The sequence below is a fragment of the Apus apus genome, chromosome 4 (genome assembly GCF_020740795.1).
Source record: "Apus apus isolate bApuApu2 chromosome 4, bApuApu2.pri.cur, whole genome shotgun sequence".
Lineage (NCBI taxonomy): Eukaryota > Metazoa > Chordata > Aves > Apodiformes > Apodidae > Apus > Apus apus.
In genome coordinates this window covers 77,860,706-77,879,077 of record NC_067285.1, presented here as the reverse complement: position 1 = coordinate 77,879,077, position 18,372 = coordinate 77,860,706, and the positions used below count along the sequence as shown (strand labels likewise).

General features: G+C 37.6%; 1 long non-coding RNA gene across 1 annotated transcript in view; it reads left to right on the top strand.

The window, feature by feature from the left end:
- LOC127384899 (uncharacterized) overlaps window positions 1–17,647 on the top strand; it is a 37,393-nt gene extending 19,746 nt beyond the window's left edge. Inside the window, exon 3 of the long non-coding RNA XR_007889530.1 lies at window positions 15,069–17,647. This is a non-coding gene — a long non-coding RNA (uncharacterized LOC127384899). The remainder of the gene's footprint in view (window positions 1–15,068) is intronic.
- The last annotated feature ends 725 nt before the right edge of the window (window positions 17,648–18,372 follow it).

Here is an 18,372-nt window from a genome sequence, read left to right as displayed (position 1 = left end):
ATCATCTTTGAGGGTTTTAAATGGAGACACATAGTTGTCATAGGTGCTGTCGCTGAAGTAGCATTTCCTGCAACACTTTCTATTATTCTCTGCGGTCATTCCTTTGATCAAGATACATTACATCTGGTGCACGAGAAGAAATGTCATCCAGCCAGAAACCTGGTCATGGAAAGAATTTGGGCACAAGGGATCTGGATACATCGCTCATGAGGTGGTGTAGCACTATAAGCATATGCAGTCAAAACAATCTGTCATTCAAAATCATGTTATTTTGGAATTTTCATTTCTAAAAAGAAAAAAATCCCACAAAATGTGATATTCTAAACTTCATCATGATTTGGGATGAAAATAAATATCGGTGTGTCAGAATGACTCAAGGGACTAAGGCTTCACTGTTCACTCAGTTCTAATGAAAACAAGGATTCAGGTCCTGCTTATCTCAGCTCTTCCCATTTGATAAACATCAAGCAGTTCTAGCAGAAAGATTGTTGCTCCTCACTGCCTTTCAAAGAATCTGCCACAGAAGGCCTTATCTCACACTTCTTTTGCTCCCTGCAGCAGAGTTGGTAGGTGGAACTCTGATTTAAATCAGCCTCTTTGCTATGGGGCTAACCAGTTAAAGAGTTAAATTAATCTCAGTATTTGGCTCTCAAAAACAGTTCCAGTTTTGCACTCCCTGTTTGAATTTTACTAGATTTTCTTCTGAAGAACATTTCTTTGTTGCTTACTTCAGTGGGAGGTTATCTCTTTCCTTTGAAGGTTATATTGTGACTGGCAGAGGGTCAGGAAACTTCAGTCACATTGGCCTGTTACGGAAATACTTTGAAAAATAAATGTGAAAGACAAATGCTAAGTAAAGAGACCCCTTAATCAGCAACAGTTCCATAAGACTCAAACCCAGTGAGGTATCCATGACTGTTTTGTTTACACAGTTTATTAATATAGACATTTGGGAGCAATGGGAGATTTTCTGTTGACTTTGATAGTCAAGCTTATGATGTATGAGAGGTTCACACTCTATTGGCAGGATGTTCACAAAACAATATTCTAAAAAACAAATAGACTATACAGCCACTGTCAAGATTGAATGTAGATTAGCAGACTTTTATCATTAGACAGTTCTGATGGATTTTCCTAAGTTTTCTCTCACATCCAGTCAGCTTGCTAAAAGTAATACTCTATTGCTGTATGCCAGAATCAACAAGATTAACACAGTGTTCTAAAACATTCTAAAATATTGCAATTTCTGTTTTCCTAATTTTATACTTCATTTTAATCTAAGCATATTGAAAAGAAATCTAAGACAAAAAATGTAAAGATTAAGTCAGTATATAACACAAAGTATATATACTTCTGCTTCAAAGCAGCTGAGGGGTGGACCTTGCACTTTCTTATGTATAGTTCCAAATGCACTTATAAGTGGAAAATTATTTTACTAGAGTTATGAATAATAACAAAGCTGGCTAGGAGCCTCTTCTTTCTCCGTAAGTTCACTTTACTCTCACTAGTAGCAAAGGAAGCTGTATGCAATCAGCAGAAGGGCACATATCCTTTGGATTTAAAGCTTGAGCTGTCCTCATTAGATTCAGTTGACCTTAATAGCTATGCATGCAGGGAGCCCAATTAGCAACTGGTTGTAACATACTGTACCATATGTGCTAGATCTACAAGGCACAAGTAGGAGCTTAAGGATGGAGTGTCAGGCTTAACTGTCATTTTTATAAAAAATAATTTCCTCTAGGCATTTTAAAAGAAAAATACTAACAAACAAACTAGAATAGTTCAGCCTTTATGGGAAATTAGAAGTTAAGCAATGGCTCGTGTACTTTTATTTCAGTAGGCCAGAACAATGTATAGTACTTCATACCTTTCCATATTCTGCACAGTCTCCCCATTGTTCCCCACTGCTACAGGGCACAGTCAGTCCAACTGTCCCTACCAGGAAATCTTCATTTGATTTGGTATTATAGGATATGATATGAGATATGAGATATGGTATTATGAACCCAAGACAGGAATTAAACCTCCACAAGCACAGATTTGTTCTCAAATTACAATTCATTCAACAAGGGGGAAGAAAAAAAAAAGCAAAGCAAAAAAAAAGCGCAGCAGTAATTTTCCCTTTCAATGACTGTTACATTTTCTTGTATTTGTTAACTGAACAATAGTTTTGGAAAATTATTCCTGTTGGAATTATTTCCGTTTCTTGTAGCTACTTTTCCATTTCACACTTTTAGTTAGTGCTATGTCTTATTTTTCTCACTGCACTCCACACTTTGGGGATTCTAGTTAGAGGAATAACACACTGGTGAAATATTGGCACTATCTACATGCGAAGTCACAGAAGTTTCTTTGCTTTAAATGTATCTTTAAGGACAAAAACTCAAGGAGACACTCTAACCTGCAGCTTCTGTTCAGAGAGCTGAGGTGTGTTGACCCAGGCAGGTTAGAGAGGGAGATTCCTGCAGTTGATTCCAGCCTCTGACACCTCCAAGTACTCAGCAACAGGTTTAGGTTTCATCCTAAATTTAATAGAGAAACATCCTGTTCCACAGCTCAGACTTTCAGTTTTTCCAGACCTGCAGAAAGGAATTTTTTAGGTCAAGCAAACTTTTGTAAGGGCCGGAAAGAAAGAAATAAATAAAAAGTTTAGTACCAGGACAGAGATTACCTATTTATGGTCAAAACCATGATTGTGCTAATTCTTACTCTGGTCCCCTTACCCTTTCCTGCTACTGAGTCAGCAGGTCATGAATGTTCATAAATGCACAACAACAGCAGAAGGGGATTGCTGGAGTGCAAATAGCTCCCTACCCACACCGCTCTGAATTTGGATGAGATCTACCTTATATGCATGCACAGAGGACAAGGGCAAGAAATTAAGTTTCTCATACAAAATGAATCTACTAAATTGGTTATATCTGCAAAAAGTTACACTGGCCAACTGGATTTTTCAGCACATACTAAGGCCTTTCAGAGAGCAAGAAAATTTTGGGCATTTAAATCAAAGATTCTGGCAGCACACAGAGGTTAAGGCAATACAAGGCTGTGGCTCCCTGCAGGAGTCATGGTGCAGTACTGGGGCCCCAAACCCAAAAAGCAGTCCTGGAAAGCCTGAATGGAGCCTGGCCTGCCAGCTGAAGATTTGCCCTAGGTCTGAAGGCAAGAGACATGGGAAGAAAGCAAATAAATAAAACTTTCAGCAGATGTAATCAGTCACCTTAAAGAATGCAATTGTCTTCTTGAGAAACTTGTGCTGGGCAAAAAATAACACAAGTTAAAAATCCAGTCCTGTACAAAATTAGAGGAACAAAGAGCCGTCTATAATTTATTTCTGATTGTTAGGTTGATTCTGGGTAGTGCATTGGGCTCGCAGTAGGAAGAAAGCAGAAGGATTTTGGTTATCTGAGAAAAACATGGTGGACATGTACGCTCCTCTTCTGTGTGATGCTTTATGAACAGATAGGAATAATGGGACATGGACACGGATTCCTAAAAGCAGCATGGTGACTAGACTCACTGTAAATTTGTTTCCCTTCTGACACTGCTTTTTTAACAATTGTTGCTAGGTCCCACAAAGAAATAGGTGAACAAATGATTGTAGGTAATTTGGCTCAAGGTTAATCAAAGTATGTTTGGAGTAATTTATGATGTTATTGCACAAAGCAGCTATATATACACAACCATATCCCTTTCAGATTTTTCCTGTTAATAAGGGGTTTGAATACCATCAAGTCATTTGAACTCTGTGAAACTCATATATAAAAAACTGTTCAGAACTGTACACACACTTTAAAGAGAAACTGAGGACTGGGGCAAGACTGTTTGCAATGCTTGTATTCCTGCTTTTTTTATTGATTGCTAATAAAAGAGGTATTAATAGTAGCATTTATGGTCCTCATCAGATTATGAGAGTCCCTTGCAAACTTAAAAACTTTCGTTTATATATAAAATATATATATTTATAGGAATACTGTCTCAGAGATCAGGGCAGGACTGGGGACCAACATTTCCTAAGTCTTCATGGGCAAATTTGGCTCCACAGCTCCAAACTGTGGTCAGGATTCTGCCTTCCAGTTGACATATCTACGGACTATTGCATTTTCCTGTTTCCCAAATAGCCTCAAGTTATTTCAGTTTGCTCGTGTTCTCTCTCTTAAGCAATTAGCAATTAAGCAATTATTCATGGAATAAGCTTTTTCAAACAAATGGTTTCAAAGCCAGTCTGCAGCTGAAGTGGGAAAAAGGGGAAGGTCAACCTACTCACAACCTAGTAGCATTATATTCCAGTCAGTTTTGGTTTAAAATTAATTTTCATTGTAGGTGTTTGCAAGGTTGGCCAAACCTAAATTCCAAGACATCAATAAAAAACAGAGCTCTTATTTTGAACATTATTTAAAGCCACAGAGAAAGCACTAGTTCCAAAACATATGTTAAAAATTGCAATTCATAACACACAACAACTGACAATTTCTATTAGTACCATAACTTTAGAGAGCATGGACATAAGCATTCAAATCTCGCTTGAAGACATATTTATCTTATTATTCATCCCCAAAGATTTTTCAATGCTAGTGATTCAGATCTTCCCCATAAGCAAGTAGACAATACTTCTCAAGAGGCATCCTTTGAAACCTTCACCATCTAAGTTCACCCCATCATTGTAAGAACCTGGATGAGTTTCTTCACTTGGGGAGAAAATATAGCCACTGACTGGCCTTTTAAAATTTCCAGATGTCTAGTGACATACTTCCCAATCTTGTCCTGTCACTTAACGTCTCTGCCTGAAAATCTAGGAAAAACAATCTAACATACAGGGAAATCTAAGACTGTATTTTGTTGATTGTTCAAACAGTGTAATGTATAAACATTATATAATAATATACATACACATATATAATAATATATATACACTATACTTGTACATATACAGACATACACACTCATATATACACACACTTTTGGAAAAGTGGCTGTTTAAGTAAGGCTGACTATACTTCTTTACTTTATTCTAGTTTTTCTCAAATAATTGAAATAAGCAATTTAAATCATTGTCACCGACATTTTAAAAGGATACAATTAGGAGGAATGACCCCAGCACTTGTTGATCAGCATAAGGCATTGAAGTCTTCTATATTTCACAATATGGTTAAAAAATATGTGGAGAAAACAATGTATTTGTTTCTCAATTTTCTAAGTGACTGATGCTCAGAAGACAAATTGTAATAGGATTTGATTTCATGTTATTCACAAAATTATCTATCTTACCATTCATCTAAGTAGGTTAAAGTGGACTAGCCTCCTGATTTGCATAAGAAGATATAGTAAGCTGATTTAAAGAAACTGTACTTAACTCAGCTGTCTTAACATCATGGAACAAATTCTCCATCAGTTATACACATGCAATTTTTATCAGTTTCTGAGGAAGCATATGGCTCTAAGCACAGCCCTCATATTTTAGTTGTGCCAAACTGTGCCAAACACACAGGCACACAGACACACAGACACACACAGTCCTGTCCCTTCCTTTAGTTCAAAGCTAGGAATTACATAGCTCAGAGATTTCAAACACTTTCCTGCTCTGACTCAGAGCAAACAATTGGAATAGCATTTTTTCATCAATGTGAATTCCAAACAAAAGCTGGACTTGACTTGATTAAAATATTTTTGTAAGATTTTTATTCTTTTTATAAAGAATATATTATTTATTCTTTCAATATTGCTATTTGTCCTAAAATGAGGATAAATAATAATAAATAAACAACTCAGACACATTGTCTATTTCCCCCCTTTTGTGTGTGTTTTAATTGACATAGATTGAAGCTGATAATTTCTGTGTTTTTTATTTAGATGACTTAGCATTTCCTTCCAAAGAAGCTTCATAAAAAATCTCCTGATCAACTGTAACTCCTACATTGGATCAAGTGGAAAACTCAGACCTGAGCTTTTTTTACGTGAGAAGAACTGAAGGCAGTTTCTCTGTCAGTGCTGGGAACAGAGAAGTGTTTAGAGGGCAGAGCAGCGGCACAATGCAGTGGCTGGAGCAGGGAAGCCTGTAGTCTGCATTCTCTTCCTTATTCTGCCCCTGAACTGACACATAATCCTCAGCAGATTGCATTGTTTTAATGTCTAGGGGTCAGATCTGGATGCTACAAGTGTTTTACTGAATAAAGCATGCCTATTGTGCACATAACCTGCCCTGGAAAAACTATTCTGCTGCCAGTGTAATTTATTGCAGTCTTTCACAGTTCAAGAGTGTGGTTCCCAGGGACTTTACCTCTTTCTGTACTCTGAAAAAAATTACCCAGGCAGAAATTAGTACTGCACATATAACTGAAGTTTCCTCTCTTCAAGCATGACAGGAACTTGGAGATGCATTTGTGAATTGTGTTATCTGTGCTGCTGCATAATTATTATCATGTTTCTCAGCAGCACCAGAATACAAGTGGCTGATTTTCCAAAGTGACGATCATTGTTTCTTGCTGTCGGCTCTGATGTGAGGAGTGAGTGAGCAGTGTTCTAGGAAGCCAGGCTGCTCAAACATGCTACTGTAAGAGACAGCAATATATAGCAGCTTTTGTTGTGCATGGACCTCTCTAATAAAATCCTAACTGACTGAGGATGGAGACTGTGGGGATGGTTTTCCTGCTTTTTCATTGTTAGTGAGACCTTCAGATCAGTTAAGCTTATTTTATGTTGTGTTGGTGGTTCTTATCCTTTTGAGGAAATATAGGCTTGAGCAACAGAATCTAGGCTCTTCCACACCTCTTAAAATACAGCATTGAGAGAAGTTTCCAGTAAAGGAATGAGTGTTGTCAACTAGTTAGCACAAGTCTTTGGAAAAATCCCTGAACTCGGTACAGGCAGAATAATTACACACAAATGCATTCGGGAATCCTATGGAAAATATAATCCAGTGACCTGGCATGGTTACAGCACAATTTAGCAAGTATGTTAGAACAAATTACTCCTTTTAACCATAAGCCATTCTGTTTCACGCTTTTAATGAAGGCCTGTGCCACACACTAGAATACTTCTCACCTCATTACTACTCATAAAAAGCAATGATCCATTCAAAGGCTTCTCATATCTCCCATATGAGATGTAAAAGACCCCACTCTTTCTCAATCTGGCACAAAAGAGGAGAATGGCTTCTTTCTTCAGCCTTTGATGCTGATCATTAGGCTGTTTACTAGATAAAAGAACTGAAAAATTTATCTGTCTAACTTCACTGCTGTCGTGTGTTAGCGTTCTGACTCCCAGCCCCAGCTCCCCATTTATAAATGTAAACCTCTTGTTGCTGTTTAGGGAAGGGAAAGGGTTTCAAGATTTCCCATGAGCAATTATTTTACTCTATCTCTCTGTGTGTATACACATATATTTAAATCTAAAAATATAGTAGAAAGAGAAAAAAAGAGTGAAGAGAAAGAGAAGCAAAGTAAAATAAACTATGAGCTGAATAAAAATTAATGAGACGTGCGGTCTGATAAGCAAGTTTAAAAAATAATCAGGCCTTAATTCAAGCTATGTATTGCACAGACACATGCACACATACCACACACACACTGCATATAGTTGTGTGTACTTAAAAATACAAGGGCAAGGCTGCTGCAAACAGCATTTTTTCAAGAAGGAATGTTCTTATTTGTTAGTAGTAAGCCCATATCTATTGTTTTATTTTTGCTTTTTCTTGAAATAGTTCAGCAAAGGACTTGGACTCTGGTAGCAATTTTAATATTTCAGTATGTCTTAACAAACCACTTTAAAACAGATTCTGCATTGCTTACTCCAGCACCAGGATGGCAAGCGACCAGCTCGCAGGCATCGCAGTCAATGACATGAGGTGGCATAAGAGCTTCTCTGCCAGCCTGCTGGGCTTTAAAACACCCCTTGAAATGAACAGGCAATGCCTAGAGGAGAGTTGGCATATACCAGCAGGATTCACAGGTGTGCTGTTCTGGTTCTGCCAGTGGAAACTACCCTAATTCTAATCTGTCACCACAATTGCTTGTTTAATTACCCTCCAGTTCAGTCCTGATCAGGACCTGGGATGCTTTACAAGTTTTAGATTAGTAAGGCTCTTCTTATTTTTAGTATGTCCGCTGAACCAAACCAGAACTACAAGCTTTCAGGTGCCATAAAGCAAATGTGAAACACTGAAATACCTTACGGCTTGACAAGGTGGAACGTGTCTCTAGCCGTATGGTGTAGCCATAACCAGGTATGTTGTGCATCTTACTGAGGCACATAGAAGTAAAAGGGTTCCTTTCCACCAGCCAGGGAGGATCTAGAAACATAGAAAACTAAGACCTGACATTCGCGTGGAGGCAAGCAGTTTGTTTAACCTAGTATCCTGCTTCAGCCAACAGTGTGTGATGCATCAAAAAAACATGTAAGCTACCCCATAATCACCCAAAGCAATGCCCTGAGTAATAACCTGTCTGTAGGAAAGGTTTCCCTCATAATCTCAAGCAGTTAGCTATGCCAGGAAGCTTGAGTATTTTAAATCCCCTGTATCTTATCCTAGGTAAGTATGGATGTTTTATTATCTGTATAATGCCTAATCATATTTAAGTTCTGGACAGCCTACCTTCAAAGTGTTGCAGCAGCATTAACTGATCATCCCTTAAAAGGGGAGGTGGGTAAGTATGCTGCTGCCATCTCTCCCTTTTCTTAAATATACAAAAAGTAAAGTATGGAGTGCCTTAATCTGTGCCCAAAGCCAAACAATAACTGAATATAAAAAAAGGAGTTGAAATACTGGAGTTTATGATTCATAGCCCTTCACACACGCAACAGGCCGTGAGGTTCCCATGCATATTGTTCATGTTTAACCAGGAAATGTGAGGACAATATTTTCTTTATTATTTTCTGCTTGTCAACAACTTTAAATTACTTTATTAAAAAGTAACATTTGTTAATGTCCAGACTACAACATCCTGGCATCTTTCTCTAGAGGTATCCCAGACAAACTAAACCTGTGATGACTCTTCACAATTTTGGTGTAGGCAGCATTAAAAAATCCACAGCAAATCATTACAGGGTGATTAAACAGGTACTGCTTTTTGTTGCATTTCTGTTCAGTGACTGTCACAAAAGGGCCCCTGGATGCTCAGAAGTCTGTAAAGTACAACAGTACAAAAATAAGCATGGAAAAGAAAAAGAATCCACTTTAAGTTTTTAACAGATCTGTTTAACTCTTATTTCTTCAACTCTCTCTCAGAAGAGAGCATTCAATCACCTATTGCAAAACTGTGATTATATCAAGCACCAAGAAACACTTAAGCCATAGTGCTGCTAAATTAAATCGGTATTCTCCAGGCACTTATTCAGAAACATGAATATTGGCTTTAAATATCTTGAACACTGTTTAGCTGCAGTAAAGAAGTGGCAACATGCTAGGAAGATCAGAAAAAAAACCCCTTTTTCCAGTGGATGACCTCTGGAGTAATAACTGCAGCACTGTTTTATTTGGAAGCTTAAATCAATCCACACGTACCTGGTTAGAGACATATATCTTGAAAAAAGGATCCTACCAGTGTGAGTAGTGAAGGGCCAGATGAAGACAGTATTGGCAGTAAACATGTTGACAATGTTATTCAAACTTCTCAATATCCTCCTGCATGCATAAATTTGACTCTTGTTTATAAATACCAGTTAGATATAATTTACAGCTCCTGTTAACCTGTTGATTGTAAAATCTGTCCAAAAACATCAGAGAACAATTTAATCTGCCATAAATGCTTCTTGATACCAAACACAGTCATAACATTTACATCAGCATTTGAAAATCTATATTTATTTCATCATCTGGTAGTAAGAATGACAAAGACAAACAGCATAAGCTTGCACTTTTTCCAATCATAATTGTCATTCACTGCTAAAAGAAAAAAAATCCCCCAAAGCCAGTACAACTCTTGGCCAATGCTCCTCTCTTCTTTTTCTATCTTTTAGGCTGCAATAAATTGTTAGATCAGGGTAGGCTGATGAAAAATGTTTAGGAAAAAAAAATAAAATCAAAAATTCCTTTTGAACTTTATAATAACTCAGCTGTATAGGATCCTGAAAACAAGAACTTTTCATACTTGTTGCTTCAAAAACAGTACATTTAGATTTCAGCTTATCTTTTTCACAGCTGACATGTGTATATTATTTTGTAACAAAGAAACCTGTCAGCTGTATTGGACTGTTTATTACTTTGACAACTTGATTTTGACTTTTTCTGCATGATTTGCCAAGATTAGCTTTTATTTACAGGGTTTTATGTTCTGAGATGAGGTGAAAGCAAGAACAGCAAATATATCTTTTCCTCTGACATCCTCAATAATTTTACCTGGTAAAATGTTTGGTTACATAGAGCTGCAGTAAAAATGCATGATTAGTACACTCCCCTGTGGATTATGAACAGAAAGCATGTGTTGGGCTTACACACAGCCTCTGATTTACTCACAGTCACATATAAAGGTATTTGGTCTGTCTCTCCAGTGTCTGTAGAGCCCTTTTCTCATTAAAGAAGACAGATAACAACAGATAATGTGAGTCTGGTCTGCAAAATACAGATCTGGCTTTTGAAACAAACATATTGACAAATGTACTCAAAGACAACTTTTGAAAATGTTCTTGCAAGAGGTAAATATGCCGTTTACTTGAGACCCTTGTAATACAAACTTTCTCAGTGATGGATTTTGTAGTATCAGATAAAAGTATGAGCAGAAATAGTTCTGTAATCAATTTTCAGGATAATGGGTTTGAGGTTCCATGCAAGGCACAAAATCAGAATTCACTCTATAACCCTGAGCATAAAGTAGATTTTAATAAGGGCTTCAGATTCCATAAAAATACACAAATTAAGAGTTAACAACCAAAATGACTACGTCATAACTATTCAATTAACCCTATCCTATGGCAGTGTAAATTGCAGATTTTTATAATTTATTTTGTTATTTTAAAGCATATATGCCCAAACTATTTTTTTTTTCATCCGATTCCTGTCCTTCAAAAAGCTGCTCACTCTTAGCACACAGCAGAAGGAAAAGCATCATAACTTTAACAAACACAGCTCCTCCTGAATTGCTCCTTTTAGCAATTTTCATCATTTTGGTGGATTTCTTTTGGTCTTTGAACTTCCCAGCTTGGCATAGAGCCGGGACCTTTTCGAGAAAAGCCTGTGTGTTGCAGGAGGGGACGTGAGTGCCTCAGTAGATGGCACCCTTCTCTCTGACTCGGAGGGGAACTAGCACTCAGCCCTGCTGCTCCTGCGGTTGCTCATCAGCTCCAGGCATGAGAGCTCCAGGCATGAGAACTCCAGGCATGAGAAAATAACCCGCAAACCACATAAGCAAGGTTATTGTGACTTTTCAGCAACGGGTTGTTCCTATGGCTGGTGCTCAAGGCATGTCCCACAGGTGATGTGCAAGCACTGTGAGAAATTCTGACAAAGTCCATGAAGAGTTGTAGAGGTCAGTGGGACTGCTCACAGGGAGGGAAGTTAATCACAAGGATAAGTCCTTTGGCTCCTCTGGGGCAGAAAGTTATCTAATTATGGCTATAAAGCATGCAGCACACAGCTTAGTACAACATATATACTGCAATCAGGATTTAGGCCTTATTATAGAACTGTATTTAAGCCTTATTATAGAGTTATATATTACATCTCTAACATTTATTATATATTAGAGTTATACCGCTCTGCTCTTTAAGGACTACTCAATTCTGCAGATTGAAGAAGATGCAAATACATCAGGTTTTTTGCTGCCTCTGCCTGAATCATTAAGGGAGTTAGGGTTTGCTAATGATCAAAGGAAATCTTCTGCTAATCACTGGATTACTGAAGATTTGAAACTAGAATCTCTTTAAGGAAAAATATTTTTTGAAATAAAATAGATGTGCAATTTGTTATCATTTGTTCCTGCCGGTTTTATTGCACTCTATATGTACCAATCACAGGGTGGGTTTTTTTATCTGAGACACCATATAGCTGATGCCTTCCTGACGGAGGTGTATAAAGTGATCAATAGCTTTTGATCATCTGGTTTTAGTAATAAGTGCCACAACAGGTTATATGCAAGGTGAGCACATTTTCAAAATAAAGAAGGGGCACTTTTGTGGCAGTATTTTCTACAGTCATGAAATACTCTAGTGCTTTGTATTCTGGCTTCTCTCTTTGATCTGCTCTGCCTGGGTCAGAATACCTTCACCTGCAGCACATCAAAGAAAGCCTGAGCAACGCCTCTTCCTCCTGAACCTCTTCTCCTTCACTTCCCTCTGGCGTGTGGTGCTGGGAATCACAAAAAGAAGGGAAATTAAGGGATGCCTCCCCCTCTAGGCCACATGTCCTCCAATCTCAAGTGCAGAATTTTATGCCTTGATCAAACAGGACCACCAGGTCAACAGGTTCACATTGCAGGGCTGTCACTCAACAGGTTATGATGGGTTTTGGACAGTCGGTGCCAAGGAACAGAGCTGCTCCCTGTGCTCAAGGTTCTGCATCATTACCAATGTCATGATGGACTTCAAAGCAATTGAATTAGGTGGGACCACTCACATGCAACAAATAAGGTGCATGATGCGATTGATGGGAAACAGGAATATAGCAAACACATAATGTCTATGCAAAGATACAGCAACACAGGGCAAAAAGAAGGGATGGAGACAGGGGTTTGCCATCATTAACAAAGCAACCCTCAAGCAAGAAGTTCATTGTGTGAATGAAATTGTGAAACTTAAAATTTTAATCAATTTGAAAGAGCTGATCTTAAGAACCCAGCACTATGTCAATGGAATAGACTGATACCTGGTTAGTTTAGGAAAAAGGGGAAAAAAAGAAAAATGTAATAAATAAAATACTCTGATTTTTTCCAATGAAATGATAAAACAAACAAAGTGACCATAAATATTTTCTAATAGAAACATTCTAGCAGAAGTCAAATACAGTATGGGAAGGAGAGGGGTATACAAAAATCTTCAAACAAAAGAGATTTTATTTTAATGAGTAGTACAAGTAAAATGTCTAGAAAACAATAGATTTTATATAAAATATCCTTTCTGGAAAATATGTTAAATAATATATTAAAATATTATTAAAACAATCACACAGACATTTTTCAATATTCGCTATTTTAACTGTGAAATAGGATGAAAGTTTATTCAAACTGAAAAAAAAGAAAAAGAAAAAGAAAAAAACAGTACTGTGGTGCTTCTGATCTGTGAAAACCATAGAAAATGTTGTAAAATTACTTTAAAATGGCTTTGCTTCAGTCAGTTATCAGATAACTTGACTGCTGGTGATAGATACCAGGTATGTCTTGCTGACATTTCCCCGGCTTCAAGGGAGCATCTGTGTGATATGGGAACACAGGGCAGATGTGAATTCTGGGCCAGCAGTGAAGCAGTTAACCATGAGAGAGAGGAACTGTCACACGAATGGGAACTGTCAAAAGAGGAGCATGAGAAGAAATGGACCTTGCTTTAGCTCATCTAGTGGCGAAGGCAGGCTTTTTTTATGTTGGCAGTTTATTGCATTTCTGGGCATCATTTGCAAAGCATCCACCAATAGTAGTGTTCAAAGAATTTATAAGCAATGTTTCATTTGTATAAATCATATAAAACACTGGTTTAAAGTTACTTTTGTCTTTCTTGTACTCTAAATTTCAAACTTCAGAATACATTTAGATTTTAGGAATCCTTCCAGTTTTATATGCATTGAAATCACTGGACCAAACTTTACTCCTCTTTGTACTGGTGTAGATACTGGGAAGCTCCACTGTAGCCAAAATCACAATTTGGCACACCCTAGATCAGGAGCCATTTGGTCTAAATTGATGCTGTGAGATTAAGTCTCATTAAGCTTGTAGCTTTGAAACAGCTTTCAGGAATACAGAAACTGCAAGTATAGAAGTGAGATTGCATGCTTCTTAGTGATATAAAAGCTACTCCCAGATGTTTTCTTTTAAAAAATAATGTGGATATCTGTGGTCTGTGAGTCTCAGACTCACTTAAAAGTCAGTGGATCAGGCAGGTAGTACTTGAGCTGCTATTGTTAATTTTTGCAAAGCTGATAGTTCAGCCTCTTCTTTTCCTGAACAGCTTTATTCTGGTTCCAATGTCCCTTTTTCTGCAAGGCATGGAGGAGGTAGAGCTGTTTCCATGTCTGCTCTGAAATACGTTGAAAATCAAACTATGTTCTGAAGTTTATCTGAAAAATGAGCTAGATAAAATACTTGCAAATATTTGGAACTGTATCTACACTTGTACTGTAGAAGTCCCTAGGACTCACCAGTTCAACAGTAACTTTTTTCTCTAAGCTAAGAATTGTTCCTTTTCTCTAGGAGTAATTTCTGAGGACGTAAATGGCAAAGTTTCTTAGCATAAGTTTAATAAACAATATTGTTACCTCTGTGGAAAATGTACCACTGACATGAAATTTAATTTCTATGTAAGAAATAATATTTATACCAAGGTATGAATGGATTATTTTGACTCTAAGTAAAAACCTAGTAAGAGAGAGATAGAGAGAGAAAGGATGTTCTATAATGATAATTCAAAAACATTTCTACAGCAGTAACAAATCTCTTTTTCACTTATTTCCTATCCTGAAATGCAAAGTTTACTGTTCCATTTGCTTCTTACAGTTAAAGAAATATTTCAGCTGTTCTAATCATACCACTTTGAAGCCCTAGGAATATCTGGCTTACCACCAGTACTGATATGCTTTTCCTAAGTGTTACAGAGATAGCAGATCTCTGAACATTCTTAAATTGGATATGCAAGCCTAATACTAGGGAATATTCCTTACTTATATGTACTCAATTAGAATTTATTGGACACAACTGGAAATTGTGAGATAACTTGTGATTTTGTTGTTTCCTTAGAACTGTAAAACTCCACAAGTTTCTGTTATAGAAATGCTGTGCTTATTGCACCAAGCAGCCAGCACATAAAATGCTTGAGCATTACACAGAAGAAAGATGCAATCCAGAACACCACCCTGCCAGGAAAGTTTGTCTCACCTTGGTCCATAGTTATGCTCCTTCTTGTTCTATTTGATCTAATTGGTTTTGCAATTCTAGGTCTCCTGTGGCCCAAGGTGTCTTGGAAATTACCAGGCTGTTCTCCAGGCAAAAGGAAGATGGGAGCTTGAACCTTTGCAGGCTTGGGATGGATAGAAGTCCAGGTCTGCCTCTCAGCAGATGCTTTAACCACTCAGCTGAAGCTAATAAAAGGGTTTGGACACTTTCTTTGACCCTTGCTTAAGGTGGTTAAATTTTCTACACTTAAATGATTTGCAACTAAGGATACGAAATAACATCTTCCAGAAGCTGAAATGCAAGACATTTCTTGGGCATTTCCCATTGCCTGGCTCCAGAACTGGCTTAGTTTGCTCTGAGCAGTTATGGCCATACCAAAATCCTTTCATGAACTTGGAATGAGGAACCTACTTCTCACATCTTTCGAGCTGCTCACAGATTTTATATACTGCATGGCGACACAGTTCTTTTGGAAGTATAATCATGAGCTCTTTCCTTGATGCATATCAGCTGAAGCTCCAGGGGATAGTTGTGCCACTTTAAGGACTCAAGGGGACCTGAACACACTTGTGAAGTCTGCATTTGGTTTCTTCGGAGAGAAAGCCTCAAAGATTATTTTTGAAGTTCCTCTTGGCTGGTGACCAGCATGTCACCAAGCAATTAAAGTCTTGCTGTGTAATTTTCACATGCTAAAATAATCAGTCTAGTTCAATGGTGCTGCAACAATTCAGACACTTCGATCCTAGTCTTCAGAGCTTGAGAAACCTTAGCTCGTATTGCTTCACTTTGGACTCCAGGTTTTGTCCTCTGACTGACAGAAAGAGGCAAGCAGGGGCTTGCTCCTTTTCCACTCTCAGCTACTCATGAGTGCAGAGACTACCTTTGATTCCCGATGTGAGTCTACTGCTGCCGTTGTGTATAATACAATAAACTGTTTACATAGCAGCCTTTTGTTACAGGTTTTAAATCTTCTCAGGCTGCCAGTGTGAGGTGGAGGCTGCCAGCTGGCAGACAGAGAGGTGCTTGTGCTTCAACTGTTGGAGGTAATTAACAGCCCAAACTGTCAGAAGGTGACAGCTGGCAGAAAGTTCCTGCCCTGGGGTCACAGCTGGATTCCGGCAACTAGTTCCTTGATTTACCAGTAAAATTAATAACATAAGTAATATCGGTATTAAATTATCAAACAAGCGGGACTGGGCTCAAGTTGTATTTTCTACCCGCAAACCAACTGGCAAAGAAAATTAGTATTAATTATTTAAAGCAAATAATTAAGCTTAACTCACTTTTGGAGAAGAAAAACAATCCCCCCAAACCTGGTCCACTAAAAATTTGGTGGCCATAAATATTTGGATGGTTGCAGACCATAATACTGTTGGTTCACACTTCCTGAAATTGTAGAAAATTAAGATAATATCTAGTATTAGTAATCTGGACTTGGGTTATTAGCCACAAATTTTAATGTAAGTGCTATACTCAAAACGTCACGTTAGATTTAAATTTGCTGCAAATAACTCGTTATTAATAGAAATATAGAAATTGTTAATATTGCTGAAATAATTACATACTTAATTTTAAATATATTACTAATTCATTAGAGCATTGAAGCATGGACTTAGCCACAACTTTAACCAAGAGCATAAATACAGTGGAGTCAGCAAGGCATAAATGGTCCTTTTTTAAACTGAAGGACACGATATTGGTTCTCAGCACTTTCAGTTCATGAGAGTGAAAATGCTACATGTTTGGTCAGCTGCATATCAGGACATGCTAGTATCTGTGGATCTTTGTCCTTTGAAATTATAGTATCTGATGACAAGAACACTCCCAATACAGTTAATGCTCATATGTCTTGCAATATACTTCCCAAAGGAGTTTCATTTCATAATGTTAAATATATTATTTTGTAACTTTGAGGTTCTTCAGGATGGACCAAAGAACTTCCTGTTTGAGCTGGACGTGAAAGGCAACAGATCTAATGCTCACTCAGGGCTCCTCCTTCTCTGCTCCTCAGTGGTCTGCTCCATGTGTGTCTGTGCAAGAATTCCTGACTCTATCAGATCTCCAGGAGTCTTTAAGGAAAACAGATTAGAGAGGTTTACAGTTTTTGCTCTACATAACCTCTGGTATTTTTTAAAAAGTGACAAATGTCACAAGAACATCTCATAGAAGTTATATTTGATAATATGTATTCTTAATTTTCTCTGTTTAATGAGCTCTTACCCAATGTGCCAGAGTTTTAGCCTTGGGGAAAAAAGATGGTAGAGCAACAGAAACCCAAGGCCACAGACCGTTGCATGATAAAGAAACCAAAACAAAGTTATTTTAAAAAAATACTATAGAATCAATCTAAATTCAAGAACAGGGGCTTTAGCAATTATTTTCTTGATAACAATGCTTATTGGCCAAGAAGGTATGCTTTTTGCAGAAAACAATTCCTTACATTTTGACCCGCCTGATATAGTGAAAAGTCTTTTTATATCAGCATGTCTTTTCTCTTTATGATATCCTGGAGCTGTCTTCATCTTCTGTGGTGGTGTAAATTGGCTTCTGGGAAGCTACAATGATTGATGTTAGTTGAACATTTGTCTGAGAAGGTAATTTGTAAAGAACTCACAGTCACAGGAAATAAAAATTGTTCAGCTGTGTATTGGCTCTTGCAGTGGTTTATTCTTTGATCCCAGGAAACTTTAAGATATTTTCCTATATCCTTGAATGATAATGAGCAAAGCAGCACAGCGATATTTTCCTATGTGCCTTCATAACACACACATTTGACAACCAATTTCTAGTTGTGCTGTCCCTTTTTTAAAAAAATTGATGTGTGAATAATGAGATTAATTAGGCTCTTCCTGTTTATGTAGTGCTTTGATATGCAAGATAAAGACGTAATACTAATAAGTAAAGTTCTCAAAATTACAAGCATTCTAAGTAGTGGCAGGAAATCAGAAACAAGTAGTAACTTCAGAAGGGACAAGTACTGCTGACAGTGCACATTAGAACAGACAAAAAGAGAAGCTAAGCACTGCTTTAAGTTGCTGTTATATAACTGTATCTTAACTGTGAATCTGTTGTGCCCTGGAGTCCTGCCACCTTCCCTGTCCAGACCGACAGGTACAACAGCTCACCCTTTGCTGGTGCATGTCTCCCGGTCTTATTCTAGTCTGAAGTCAGGCCACTGCCAATGCTCACGTCTCAATCCAAAAATGGGGATAGGCACCCAGATTACAGCATTCAAGGTATCTATAGAAAGCTACTGAACATGTGTTGGAATCTAGCTGAACACATATGCTCCATGGATGGCTATCCACCCTGACTCTGAGAGTTTCCTGAAAAGCACTCCACACTT